This window comes from Acomys russatus, chromosome 23 (genome assembly GCF_903995435.1).
Source record: "Acomys russatus chromosome 23, mAcoRus1.1, whole genome shotgun sequence".
Lineage (NCBI taxonomy): Eukaryota > Metazoa > Chordata > Mammalia > Rodentia > Muridae > Acomys > Acomys russatus.
The window spans coordinates 48,134,110-48,147,677 of record NC_067159.1 but is presented as its reverse complement, the minus strand read 5'-3'; the positions used below and the strand labels follow the sequence as shown (position 1 = coordinate 48,147,677).

The window sequence follows — 13,568 nt, the reverse complement described above, 5'->3', positions numbered from 1 at the left end:
TGATCAAATATTTCTAATATAGGCCCTCCGAGGTTCATTCTGGAAGGTGCTGTAGTCCAATAAACTCAGTGGGTTTTGTCATTTTAGAAAATTTATTAAAAAGCTTAAGATAAAATACAATTGGCTTTATATGCCTACTCTACCAATAACAGACATCAATGGGAAAACATATAACAAAGATATCTCTTTTGAAATTCCATCATCACTGACTTTAAAAAGATGGCTCTGTTTCCAGTATTACAGACATTAAAAACTGGTCAGAAAGTATCAATGGTATGGCTAGGATGTAGGATTTCCAACTCTCTGTTCTGCTAGTGCTTATTCAACCTTATTATGTTTTATTTCAATTTTTGTAACCTCTTTTATTTATGACCCAAATCTCTGTTCGCAAACTACTGAATAGTACTGTGGGTATGGTGGATTTAATTTGCAATGGTCAGTCTCATGCCCTAAGACTAGTCAAATGATCAAATGTCCAATACCATTTAGTTCCACTGTCGTTTCTGGCCAGCTGCAATAAAATTTCTAATGGTATCTTAAAATTATGTAATGCTATGATCTTTCTATTCATGTCACTCTCCCAACTTGTTTCTTATTTTCAACACCACAGTATATGGGGAATCCATTATTTCTAAAGATCAGTATCTGAGACATTTTCAATAGAAAAATACTCAATAATACTAAGACTTCTGGATATTTATTTAATTGTAAATCTGCCCATCTTTCTGAACATATTCATATCTGTGAAGGACTCAGGATGTAACTCAGATAATTTTAATGACAGTGTCATTAGTGTTGGCTTCTAAGTTTAAAAGATGATACAATTTAATACTGTTTCTCTTGTTCATTGTAAGTTGGGAAAAGGGGTAAGAAAGGTAAGGAGGTAAGAAGAAGAGATGTTTTCAAAAGAAAGCCATAAAGAAAATCAAAGTTTTCAAAAGGAACATGCCAACAATATAATATTCTTAAAAAGAGAATATCTCAATTTGTCCAAAGACAGGTAATATCTGTGTAAAAATCTCATTTTAACCCACCAATGTCCTTCAGCCTGTGCTGAGAAACACCAGCTCTCAGGCTGGGGAATCACGTATCCTCCCAGGTCCACTCAATTCTTGGCCTATAGGCTGAGATTGCCACCAAGGGAGCCAATTAGTGCCAAATATGTTGGTGGTTTTTTGATGTAGGAAAATCTCCCCTAAGAACTGGACTGAGATGAGCCATCAAATGATAGTGATTTTCAGTCACTAATGATCCGGGATTTAAATAGAGACTTTTAATTGGGTTACCAAGCAACCTGCAAATATTTTGGTGATACCTGCTGAGTCAATTGAGTAGTTTATAACCCCCCTCTCCTCTGATTATGTTATCTTTCATATGACTCCATTCTATACTATCAATGATCAGCATGACTTTTTGCCTTTGTCATTAACTAAGAAGAGACACCCTTGTTTTGTTGCTGTTGTTGCTGTTGCTGTTCAGTGCTTGCATGATGTTTCCATGTGTCCAAAGGAGGGTGGGCTGAGTAAAATGTAACCATGGGGAATAAAGGAAAGTATTCATTAAGCTGTCTTCTTATGCCCCAGGCTTCTTCCAAGTGAAGTTAGACCTCGTGAAATCAGAAAGGGCACAAAGGATTGCTTAGAACCCATAATTCCACTTAATTAACAAAGCCAGGATCTTGTGTTTGTTTCTTAGATCCATTCCTAAAACATGAAAAGTGAAATTCTGACGACATTGTTATTGTGGTTTTTTGTTCTCCACTAGAGAGTTATTTTCAAAGAAAACTTCCCAAGAAAAAATAAATTCTGCTTTTATTGTTTCCAGATGCCTTTGTCAGTCCCTGTGGCCAAATGTATTAACTTCCTTTCTGACTGCCACTGTCATTTCCTTCAGTCTGTCCTCTTTCAAGGCCTCACATGGGTCTGCATTAAGTTTCTTAAACTACAGCCTTTGGTTGTCTTGACCCCCTTTGGGGATTAGCAGTCTTCTTCCCAGGCTCCCTGCTCTGGCTCTCTGGTTTTTGGATAACATTTCACCTTGGCTCAACCTTCCACTTCTCTGAATACACAGTGGAATCCTCAGAAACACTGTCTTTTCCATCTGACGTGTGTGCGTGTATGTATGCGTACCACTCTAACCTTGGGTATTGTTTTTCAGGGTCGCTCTACTGTTTTTATACTGAAACAGGGCCTGGCTTAGAACTCATGAAGTAAATTAGGCTGACTGCCCAGTGAACCCAGGGATCTACCTAGCTCCTCTTCTCTAATGCTGAGATTACTAGCATGCACCACCATTTCTGGCTTTTTTAAAGTCTGAAATATAAGTTTTCTGAAGTGTAAATTGTGATTTCTTGGTTCCTTTCTTCTTCTTTCTTTGATTCATTTTTTATTTTTCCTCACATATTTCTCCTCCCTAACCAGCCTGAAGAGCAATACATAGCTGGCTGAGAATGACGCTCTCACAACAGAGTAATATCCTAATTACCCTCCTCTTGGTAAGGGCTCCTTTTGACAGGTGTCAACTAGACTTAAGTGGTTGGCTGCTGGTTTTTTTTTTTTTTTTTCTTTATGTTCCTTTTTTCCACGTTGTCATGTCTTGAAGTGGGGTTAAATGCTGACATCCCTTTGTGCTTAACTAGAGATAACTATCAAAGAAATGCATAAATTACAGTTCCAGCTACACTGAACCTAGCAGGCTCATCTGCCTGTAAAGATCAGACACATAATACAGCCAGCCTGGACAGTATTTTCTGAGCACAGTTGTGAGTGTTGGCCTATTAAAACCTCAGGTTCACCTGGGTTCCTTCCTGCTTTTTCAGCTACTTGGACAAGTAGAATGCCCCACCTGCTTATTCTATCTGCTCATCTCTTGCATATTAACTACAGAATTTCTGCTTATGAAAGAAAATATTCACTCATAATCTATGAAATAATTTTTAGAACATAAGTTATTCTTAAAGAAAACCTCAGGTGAGTAAGGAAACTTTTGTGGCATATACATATTCGTCAGAGAAAGGAGAACTGTCTGCTTAATGGCATTCACTCTAAATCTGATAGACAGACTGCCAGATTGTCATTTTGCTTGTCAATCTTTAACAGGTACTCACCTAAACAAGCAAACAAGCAAGCAAGCAAGCAAGCAAGCAGCCACGGCAAATATCCCTTCCACCTCTTTGACCAACAGCTATGAATGACAAAAATACGCCCAGCTCCCTTTCTAGGGTATTTTCTCGCTGCTTATTGGCCGAGAATGTAATTTCATGATAGAATGTTAGAAAACGACCCCTTGTAATGACAGAATTTACATAAATAAATGCTGATCGCACAAAACAGATAATATGCTGTGGCTATCATCACAATAAGTTGTCTCCTACTGACATAGACTCGAAGTTGGAAGCACACAATTATGCAAATCAAACTAATGCCAGTTGCTCATTACTGTCATGGTGGTAAAGGCAAAAACATATCCTCCATAGACAGCTCAAGGCTGGGCCACAGGCCAAAATGTTTGCTTTTGCTGACATAGTAACTGAGTCAACAAAAATAGGACATCATAGTAATATATCAGAAAGGTCCACATCAAGGCAAACCTGAAGCTTAATGGACCGTGAATCCTGTGACTGTGTACAGTGTCATTTCTTGGTATTCGGCCATAGTGTGTAGGCATCCGTGCTATAGATTCTATACAAACAGACTACAGAAGCAATTTTGTTTAGAGCCAAAATGCTGCAAGACATTCTATTAGCTTTGCCCAAAACATGATGCAACATTTATAAATACTTAAACAGTGTCAATATTCTAGACTTAAACATTTTTCAAAGTATTTGGGGGGGGGGGGTAACCTACCACCACGGTATCTAGGTCTGTCCTGAATTCTCACCATGACACTGGAGGTGCTTTCAAGCAACAGAGTGTTCATTTGCCATGTAAATATTGTTTCTCTTTTTAAAAATTAGAACTGCTGTTTTTGAGAGCATAGTTAGCCCTAGGAGGAAGCTAATGGATCTGTGTTTCACACAGATGAATCTAAGAACTAATAAAACCATGAATCAATTATTATCATTACATGGCTATTCCTTTCTCCTCTCTGTGGTGGCCTGATTGTGTGAATAGCCTTCAGTCTTCACCTGTCATGGCATCTGTGCCTTTCCTAAGTGAAGCAACTGTTCACATCAAGCAGCGTGTCCCTTGTCCCTTCCTTTTGAGTTTAGTCACTTGTCTGGCCTAGTCAATGGACACAGTTATGGAGCAAAACTAGAATTAGCCTGGAGCCCTTGCACGCTGCTGTGCCTATTTATGCTAATTGCCTCTAGGTAGGAAGGACATGTCTGGCTTTTTATGTGAGTCGGTCATAGAGACAGGAAGGAGGGCTGAGTTGCTCCTTTAAGACAAATGTAGGAGATCAGCCAACAACTCCCCGCACTCCAGGCAGCTGAAAGGGTTTAGGTCTCAGCCACATCCCAGATATCAGCCTACACCATCCTACCACAACGCAGACAATGGTCAGTGTTTTAAGGCCCTGTTTTTTGTCTTGTATGTCAAGCAGTACTATGGTATGAATGGATTACTAGAGAGTTTTTAACAAAGCTTAAAGAGATTTGAAAAATTCAAGAAAGGACTTGAGATGGCTCTGCAGTTAATGGCACTTGTCGCTTTTGCAGAGGATCTGGGTTCAGTGCCCAGAACCCACATGGCAGCTTACAAAATTCAGTAACTCCAATTCCAAAGGATCTAGCACCCCCTTCTGGCCTCCTGCCGGTACCAAGTATGCATGCAGAACACTTCCATATACACAAAAGAAACATTCCTAGGCACAAAATAAAATCTTGCATGAATTCCAGGGAAATGTACTCTATGAATAACAGAAAAGTTTATTCATTTGATCACAAGACAAAATGCAAACCTGCAGGGAACACAAATCACAGCGAAATGAGGTAACCTGTCAATCTCACTAGAAGGAGCAGAATTAAAGACACGTGGCAATAAAAGGCAGCCAAGACTAGGGTAAAAGAAGAAGGCCAGTAGAGCTGCAGACACTGCAGCCACCTCGGAAAAGAGTCTAGGAATCTCTCAAGATGTTAAACAGCACTTCTCTTCATAGACATTTGCCCAAGAGACCAAATTCCATGCAAACACTTGAATGACTGTCCATATGACCATCACTAAAATGGCCCAGAAAAGTAAATGGTTCAAATATTGACTAAATGATGAATGAATGAATAAAACTTGACATTTCCATAAAATTAAGTACTATTCAACATTAGAAAAGAATGGAGACATGATGTATGTCACAATATAAAGATCTTGAAGACATTATACTAAGTGAAAGAAACCAGTCACCACAGGCCATACTGTACGATCGTGTTTATATAAAATATCCAGAATGGAAAACAATGAAGGAAAATAGACTGATAATTTCCTTACTCTGGAGGAAGGGTGGAGGGCATAAGAAATCGCTGGTAGTGGGTACAAAAAGTTTCTTTTTAGGTAATAAGTATGTAACATCAGACTATGATAATGGTTACACAGCTCCCTAAGTACACTACAACTCACTTAGTTGTCATCTTTAAATAGGTAATTTTATATATATGAATCATACGTCAATAAAGATATTAACATATGTCTTTGTATCTCTACTTTCCTTCTCCCTTTCTTCCTACTCTTCCCCCTTCACAAGTTAGTTTTCCTTTACTTGGGTCACAGGCATATGAATATTGATTATTGGAGCTTTATAAGAGAAAACAAGGCTGCTCAGCATGGCTTCCTTGAGGCTGTGTGCTTATACACTGCACTTGCAACAGTAAACAGTGAAAGCATGGGGAGCACTTGGCGCTTTGTCCCAGGCACTGACATTAACAAGGGACCAGCTCTGTCTCTCTTTTCCATCCCTAACAGTCAATCAGATTGCTGCAATGTTCACTCAGGCCATGCTTAGTCTGACATTGATCTGTGTGAAGGGAAGGCCACCACTTGTTACGTCGTAGTTTGCAAGTCATGGCAAACCTCCCTAGGTACACTTCAGCAGTGCTGGGTGATCTAATGGCTGTCCCTGATTCAGGTCTACAGTTTCTTCTCAAGCAGCAGACATGAAGATGACTTTGCTTTATCATCGTGTGACACTGAGTAACTGGACAGTCTGTCCACTGCCCAGTGTCTTCTGCCACTCTCCCCTTGTGTTCAGGGCTTTAACTATCCTTCAGTCTACTCTATGAGCTACCTGAATGTCGTAACTATGATGAGAACTCACCCTGACTTTCTGCTGCTATAGGGAGATCTCCAGCCATGACCGAGGAAGTGAACTTCATTTGTATTCTCCCAGGACAGAAGAATCAAAGTGGAGTACAGTAACAAACAAGCAGTCAAGGTTTTTGTTCTGTTTTGTTTTGTTGATTTTTCTTTTCTTTCTTTTTTCAAAGCAAGCTAGCAAAAGGAAAAGTGAAGTACATTATGCAGGCCTAGAACTCATGGAACCAGATACTAACAGCTGACCACAGTCCCTAGACTTCTGTAGCTTGGCCTGTTAATACTCCCATGCTTCTCTTCCCAGGAATTTTGGAGATTTCCTTGGAAGTCCTTTTAGACCACAATGCAGTCTGCTATCATGGAATCTCTGAGGTGCAAGATGGTGGATGGGGGGGGGGGTTAAATAGCCAAAGTTGACCTAAGGGAATGCCAAAAGCCAACCGTACATGTCTATTGCACAAGGGGGCCTTCTGAGAACAGTGAGGGGAAAGTTGAGCCCAGCTCTTTATTTATTCAGAGCTTCAGGTGGCCACCTTCTTATTTGGCACACAACAAGGAGGCTGATGGTAGATATTGTTGAACATCTAGTGGGCGCTAGCTTAAATGTTTGGCAGCTTTATTTTCCTCCCTCAAAATGCTGAGTGATGAATAGCTGAAGTGATCAACTCCAGAGGGAACCTGAGGTTTCCAACCAACCCAAAGCCACTTTCCCCCTTCCCATTACCCACTAGAGGACTGCAAAGATTTCCCCTTGACTTTGAACCATCACTTGGTTTTACAGTCCACTTGCCTGTGGTTTAGAAACTGAGTGCGTCAGCATTCCTTTTTACTGCCTCAGTGTAGCAGCAAATGTGTTTTGTTCTCTCCTTTCAAAAGTGAGGATTGTATTTTAAAATCACTCTCTCCCCTAGGGAACCACTCACTCCTAACTCCCTGACAGGCCATGAGGACCTCAAAATTAAGAAACATGTCCAGAAATGTGAGTTTGTACAGAAAGAGCCAGAAAACCACCCAGACACGTAATGACTCGGTTGTGTGCCTGGCTTCTGTCAGGAAAAATGTGTGTCTGGATTTTCAGGCTCATAATAGACATGTACAGCTAACTGACTTTTATCTTGCCTCTGTCATATTGATCTATCAGTGAATCCATAATAGAAGATAGAGGCCTGGAACAGTAAAAAGTAATAACCATTGAGATGGATAGCCTGAGCAAAAATGTAGTTTCATAGGGACACTTAGTGCAAAGAACTGTAGATTCATGTCAAGGGGGCATAAGTACCCCCTTCAAAGCCAACTGTTAAAAACACCTAGTGCACAGTTGACCTGCCTTCAGAATATGATATGTTTCTGTATTGATTTTTCAGAGGTTCAAAACAAGAGGAAATAGCCAAGTGAAAGTTTCTTTGCAGAGCACTAAAAGTAATTTACCTTCTTCCTCTGATTTCTGCTTCAGATTTTGTTTTATGGTTCAAAGTACAAGTGCTTATTTTAAAAAATTCATTTCTGACTTATAGTAGAAAGCAGCACCAGAGACCCAAAAAGTGTGAAACAAGAAATGAGCCACGAAATGAAACAGAACAACACCCGCTCCCCATTGCATTAATGGAGTTAGTAGTTAGTCATTATGGAATGTGTTTGTCGTTTAAGCACAGACCTCAGATGTCCAGGGTTTTCCCATTAACAGAGTGTTCTGAACAGTTCAGAGAGTACGTAAAATGCTCTGCAAGATGGCTTGGATTCACCTGGTGTCGGCTTATAAAATTCCTTTTTCCTATACCCCCTTACATAAGAAAATTATCAAACATATCTTAAATGGATTTTTGAGACAGAAGAAAGTGTTTGCTTTCCGGTTCAAAAGCAATGCAGCTTGCACATCAGTCTTTTGTGATAAGAACTGAAGTTGGCAAGCTGGTTCCTGCCCCAAGAAGCATTGTGGGTGCAGCTGCTGTGTCACCTGTGCATCAGAAGGTGGCAGAGAGGAGAGAGGCCACGTCCACACTCAGTGTTCTGACCTGTGGACATCTGAATAGTTAGTAGCTTAACATTGCCTGAAAAAAAAAAAAAAAAAAAAAAAAAGCAATCCTTGTCTCTATGCAGGCCCTCTGTTTTCCTGACCCCACTCTTCCCAGATCTGATCTCCACCCTCTTTTCTCTCTGTGTTCCCTCTACTACCATATTCCCTCTTTTCAACCACTTCCATACTCTCTTCTATTTCCCCTTCAGGGTGAGATTTAAGAATCCTTCCTTGTGCCCTCCTTGTTACTTATCTTCTTTGGGTCTGTGAATTGCAGGTTGCCTGTCCTGTCCTATATGGTTAAAATCCACTTATAAGTGAGTATATACCATGTGTGTCTTTCTGGGTCTGGGTTACCTCACTCAGGATGATCTTTTCTAGTTCCATCCATTTGCCTTCAAATTCCATGATTTCCTTGTTTTTTAATAGCTGAGTAGTAGTACATTGTGTAATTGTAAAACAGTTTCTTTATCCATTCTTCTGTTGAGGGACATCTAGTCTGTTCCCAGGTTCTGGCTATCATAAATAAAGCTACTATGACATGGGCATCACTGTGACAAGCTGGAGACCTAAGACAGAGTGGGCTTCTTGGAGGATATGGGGGTGACTCTAGCTTTATCTGGTAGTAGCAAAGATCATAGAGACTGACTAGGCAGGACTCCTAGTGGAAGGAGGGGAACACCAACTCACACACAAAAACCTTGACCCAAAATTTACCCTGCCTACAAGATGTGCAGTGATAAAGATAGAACAGAGATAGAGGAAATGTCCAACCAATGCCTGGCCCAAGCAGAGACCCACCACATGGGAGAGAGCCAACCCATGAAAGTATTAACAATGCTTTGCTATGCTTGAAGACAGGAGCCTAGCATAGCTGTCCTCTTAGAGGTTCCACCCAGCAGAGAATAGAAACAGATGCTGAGACTCACCGCCAAACAGTCTCATGTAAAAGTGGGGGGAAAGCATAGAAGAACTGGAGGTGATACCAGCACCACAAGAAGACCAACAGAGCCACTAACAAGGACAAGAGGGTTTTGTGGAGACTGACCATCCAAGGAACATGCATGGATTGGATCTAGGCCTCCTACACAGATGTAATCAATGGGCATCTCAGGCTTCATATGAGCCACCTAGTAAGAGGAGCATAGTCTGTCTCTGACATAGACTCTGTCTGTTGTCTGCTTTATGATCATGCCCCGCTGATGGGGCTGGCTGTCTTGCCAGACCACAGGGGAAAAGGATGTGTTCCATCCTGATGTGACTTGAGGAGCTGGGATGAGTTTGGGGGGATTCCCTTTTCTGAAGATAGGGGAGAGGGGAAGAAGGAGAGAAGATGGGACTGGGAAAAGAGGAAGAAGGGGGCTATGATCAGAATGTAAAGTGAATAAGTAAATTAATTAATTTAAAAAGAAAGTGAGCCACAGACTACCATCAGTGTGGTGCCACATAGGCCCCAGTTGCTCCCAGGGTTGGGAGCAAGCTCAAGGAGACCAGAAGAACTCCACCTGGGACTGAGGGCCCAGGCGAGAATGAGCCAAAGACAGACTGTCTTCCCATGGGGCCACTCAGGCAGATCAGGCAAGGAGTGAGCCAAGATGAACACCAGGCTAGCACCATGGGGTCCAGATGGGAAGCTTGCCAGAGACAATCAACAGTCAGGTTCTATGCTAGCCTGAAAGGCAGACCAGGCCTGAAATGACCCCTACCTGGTGCCATAATGCACAAACAGGGTATAGCACTCCTGAGACCACTCCTGAGATGACCCAGACGCTCAGAAGAGACCCTAGGCGCCACTAAGAAAAGAAAGTAAGTGGTGGAGGAATGCAAATGAAAGAGAAACAGAAGGATGTGGGACCAATGAAGAGAAGCAGAACTGGAGACTGCAGGAGGAGTGGCCAGTGATGCCACCTGGGCCAAAGTGGGTTCCTAATCTGTGCTGGAACCAGGGTAAGGGGCATGTCTGGGCCCTTGGCACTACAGCACCAGGGGTCTGTTACCCCCAAAAGCCAGGCAGAGATTCCTGGTCTTGGCTGCCAGCAGGGGGCACATTGATGTGTGAGGGTTGTACAAAACTAGCCCGGTCCCTCAACTGGACATTGTGGGAGAGCAAGACCTGCGGGTATGAGAGCCCCCACCCTCACCAGCTGCAGTACTTGGGAGAGCAGGCCCTGAACCTCACCAGGAAAGCACAGGAGAGCTAACCCTGATGGCAAGCGGCAGGGTGAGCTGGCCCTGAGTGTGTGAGCATAGGAGAGCTGCACCCACACACACACACACACACACACACAACTTGTCTGCTGTGTGGTGACATAGGTGAAGATGGCAGGAAGGAGAGCTGGCCCCTGCCCCTCATCTGCACATGGGAAAGCAGACACTGCACCATGTCTGTACAGTATAGTAGAGCTGTCCTTGGATGTGGGGATTGCAGGGGAGCTGCCCTCAATGTGAGAGTATGGGAGAGCCAACCCAGTAAGGCTCCAGTATAGACAGAGCAGCAGAAGCCAGAGGCCTCATCCAAGACCAATGACTCATCGCAATGAACATTTGTAAGCAAAGAAGTATTGACAGAAGGGTATACTGTGGGACACACTGTGACACACTACAGCTTCCAGGAGACTGTTTTTCCTCATTTGGGGGGAGGTGTGGTGCAAGGGTGGAGTGCAGGTACAAGGAGATGGGGAATTGAGTGGGATTTGGGGGGGCACGATGTGAAATTCAGAAAGTACCAATAAAGAAGTTTTAAAAAGATGGTGGTCGTGTCTTAAAGTTATGTATAAATAAATAAAAGAACTGAAGTTGGCATTTAATTCTTAACTAAGTCTCCTCTTTCACTAAAATATCATGTGCCTTATTATTACATGCTTAATGTGGTCTGTGGCGATACAGAAGCTAAGTTCAGTTTATTTTGTGTCCAAATTTTGTATATAGTCTTTATATCCCTTAATTTTTATGCCTTTAATAAAGTTGCATTCTTTAGAGGTTTGTCACAAAACATAGCAGATAACACATGATAAAAAAAATAAAGTGGTATTTAAACTGAGGCAGCACAGATGAAGGACTATTCAGGTGACACCAGGAGAATGAGGCACTGTTCCTGAAGCCTTTCCCTCATTCAAGGCTGAAGTCAAAATGGGAGGGCAAGTTTAGAGCGATGACCAACTCTGAGTCTGAAGAGAGGACTGTCCAGATGGACCTTGGCCAATGGTAAAGGAACAGAGAGACTTAAACCAAGTCACACTAATTTATTCATTCTTCTCTCATCCACTCCACTTTCTCACCATGGCCTCCCACTGGCAGAGCCCCAAAGGAAGACAGAGAAAAGAATTCCAGATTCCCAATCCCTATGGATGTTCTAAAACATAGGAAGGAACTAAATCCCCATCATCTAGAAGAGCAGCTTGAGAAATGTTTTCATGGGGATTTATAAGGTCATGGTCATTTTTAGATTCGTTTTATGCCTATGAAGTCAACTTTACAATTACAATGACAGAGAAAAGCAAGACAACGCAGGGGTCTGCTTGGGAGGTGTCACACAAGCTGAGGCTGGTGACGTGGCCCCACTGAGCAGGGCAAGTACTCCGCTTGCAGAGGACCTGACTGTAGTTCCTAGACAGCTCTAGAGGATCCAACGCCTTCTTTCGGCCTCTAAATGCAGCTCTGCTCATGTTCAAATGTCTTTCCCAGGCACATAATTAAAATAAAAATACATCTTAAAATTTAAAAAAAACATAGCTTGTGTCATAAATATGATAAAATATGACATATTTTCGTTTTGTTAATAAAGAGTGTCACACCTTTTAGATGTATAAATTTGGGGCGATAATATCTGTCAGCATCACAAGAAATGTGGCTCGGTATCTGAAGGGTCACAAAGTAAGTGAGATTAGACAAAGCAGAAGAGAGCCGGGGATACAGAAGGAGATATCTGTTAACCCATCACAGGCCTCTCAGCAAATTCAATGTCACAATAAATGCTGTGGAAACATTCCCAGAAGGAGAAAGGATCATCTCTTCCTCAAAAACCCCATTTCTCCCTATCCATTCATTCTAGCTCAGATTTTGAAAATAGACTGTATCATTTAAAAGAACAATTAAGAATGTGGGATTTTCTTTAAAGGCATTTGATTGCAAAGTGCATTTAAAAATAATGTATTATAACTATAAAAAAACTCAGTTACATGTTTTCCAGAACAAGATTAAAATGTTTATGAACCGTAGGCTATATTTTAAAAACCATACCATTAAAGAGGCTATTTATTATAAGCACATAAGTCTGTTAGGTATGTGTGTTGTGATTTTTTTCATAAATGTTTTTACTGTGGCTTCTGTAATCAACTGGTCTGGGTTGAAAGATTACAACATCACAGAACCTCACTTAAAATATGCAAATTTACATATTTTCATTTGGAAAATGATTCCATTGGCTGGAAAAAGCGCATTCTATGCAGAATCCAGGTCTCATGTTACACATGCTGATAGTGTCTTAAAGAAAAAGTAACAGTTACTCCCCTACATAGGTAAATTATTTATCTATCCATTATTCATCTGTCTGTGGATCCAAATTTGCAATAATAGAAGTGTGAAAAGTTACTGACTGACAGAATATTCTCTGCAAATTTCCAGTCACTGGAGAAATATTCACAGTTCTTTCGGTCCATGCGCATGCAGAAAAATAGTGTGGTACCCACCTTCGCTTGGCTGGATTGCTGGATTTTCTTTCTTCCTGTCTTATTATTTATTAATTTTGCCTTCACTTTATCTCATCAAAAGCAACTTTTTAAAGTTTGACTGTTTCAACACCAGGTTCAAATGACTAGAGCTGTTCTGTTTTTAAAAGTACAGGGAAGGATACACTGTCTGGTGACATCTTTTAAGGTCTGCTGGCATTTTAGTTCCATTAGAATACGATTTCAGTGAAATCCACAAGTTGGTTGTAAAGCATGCTAGATGCAGGGGAGTAAGCACATGTATGAAGGACTCATTTCAATATATGGTCACAGACACACATGCACTCATGCATACACACATGCACACATGCACACACAAATACTCCATGGCATATACACATAATGAACTGGCATAAGACTGTGAGGTTAGTGACTGGAAACTTTGCCCGTGCTTAAGAGCACTGGCTGCTCATTCAGAGAACTCAGAGTTAGTTGTCAGCACCCACAGGTAGCTCACAACCTTTTGTAACTTCAGCTCTGGGAGATCCCAGTGCTCTCTTCTCGCCTCTGCAGGCACAGAATGCAAGTGGTGCACATATACTCAGGCACACACACACACCACACAATCACACCACACACACATAA

The 13,568-nt window shown here is 41.6% G+C and overlaps 1 non-coding gene across 1 annotated transcript; it reads left to right on the top strand.

The window, feature by feature from the left end:
• The first annotated feature begins 8,156 nt into the window (after positions 1-8,156).
• LOC127206728 (small nucleolar RNA SNORA17) lies at positions 8,157-8,288 on the top strand. The gene has a single exon (XR_007832833.1). It is a non-coding gene; the product is annotated as a small nucleolar RNA SNORA17 (small nucleolar RNA).
• The last annotated feature ends 5,280 nt before the right edge of the window (positions 8,289-13,568 follow it).